We start from the raw sequence: 1,267 nt of genomic DNA, 5'->3' as shown, positions 1-1,267 counted from the left end.
CGCCCCTGCGCCTCTGTGTCCCCCTTCCCACCTCAGAAACACGTTTGGCATTGGGTGTTTGCCCCTTTTTCTTTCCCTTCCTTCTTTTCTTTCCTTTTTTTTTTTTTTTACTATAAAAAGGAACTCAATTCATGCAAATAAATACATAATGTGCACTAAAATACTCAATTCTATGATACAGGTGACTTCAGAGAAAAGTCCCTTTATAATTATCTAAACTAGTTCTAATAAAAGAAGATAGTTTCAAAACAGAAAACAATTTCATTTAACTACAAGTTGATGTTTGCTATGTGTTCAAGCAGATTACATTTTCTACCTAGTTGTGTTAATCTGTGGGTTCAGTGTCACTCTTTTGTAGTGTAGCAAATATTTAATTTTGAGGGGTGGCTTTTTTATGCAGTTTTTGTAGTCCAGGGTATCAGTCTTCATTTGATTCTGCATACAGGATCTCAGGTTAAGCCCAGATCTGCAGAGAGAGAGAGTTGAACAATTGTTTATGACATTGACTATTCTATCAAATGTTTAATTCAAATTTGGCAAGGCAGTCAGTTTAGTGGTACAGTGTATCAGCAGCAATGACATTATTTAACCCATAAGTTCAAAATTCCCTTAACTTTAACAGTTTGGCCAGCACTTTGTGGGGATTTTTTTTATTTGAACTTTATGTTCATGTTTTACACTGTGGTTTGGTATCCTCGTTAGTCCCTCTAGAGTCAATTTTCCTGTAACAATCCTTCCTCCTCACGCCCTTTTTTTAAACAGACAAACAAAGTGTGCTGGTTTTGGCTGGGGTAGAGTTAATTTTCTTCACAGCAGCTGGTATGGGGCTGTGTTTTGGATTTGTGCTGAAGACAGTGTTGATAACCCAGGGATGTTTCCGTTATTGCTGAGCAGTGCTGACACAGAGTCAAGGCCTTTTCTGCCTCTCACCCCACCCCACCAGCGAGCAGGCTGGGGGGGGCACGAGAAGCTGGGAGGGGACACGGCCGGGACAGCTGACCCCAACTGACCCAAGGGATATCCCACACCATATGACGTCATGCTCAGCATAGAAAGCTGGGGGAAGAAGAAGAAGGAGGAAGGGGGGGATGTTTGGAGTGATGGCGTTTGTCTTCCCAAGTCACCATTACGCGTGATGGAGCCCTGCTTTCCTGGAGATGGCTGAACACCTGCCTCCCCATGGGAAGTAGTGAATGAATTCCTTGTTTTGCTTTGCTTGCATGTGCAGCTTTTGCTTTACCTATTAAACTGTCTTTATCTCAACCCA

This window comes from Aptenodytes forsteri, unplaced genomic scaffold (assembly GCF_000699145.1).
Source record: "Aptenodytes forsteri isolate BGI_AS27 unplaced genomic scaffold, ASM69914v1 Scaffold1, whole genome shotgun sequence".
In the NCBI taxonomy this organism is placed as follows: domain Eukaryota; kingdom Metazoa; phylum Chordata; class Aves; order Sphenisciformes; family Spheniscidae; genus Aptenodytes; species Aptenodytes forsteri.
Note: the sequence above shows the minus strand (reverse complement) of the source record.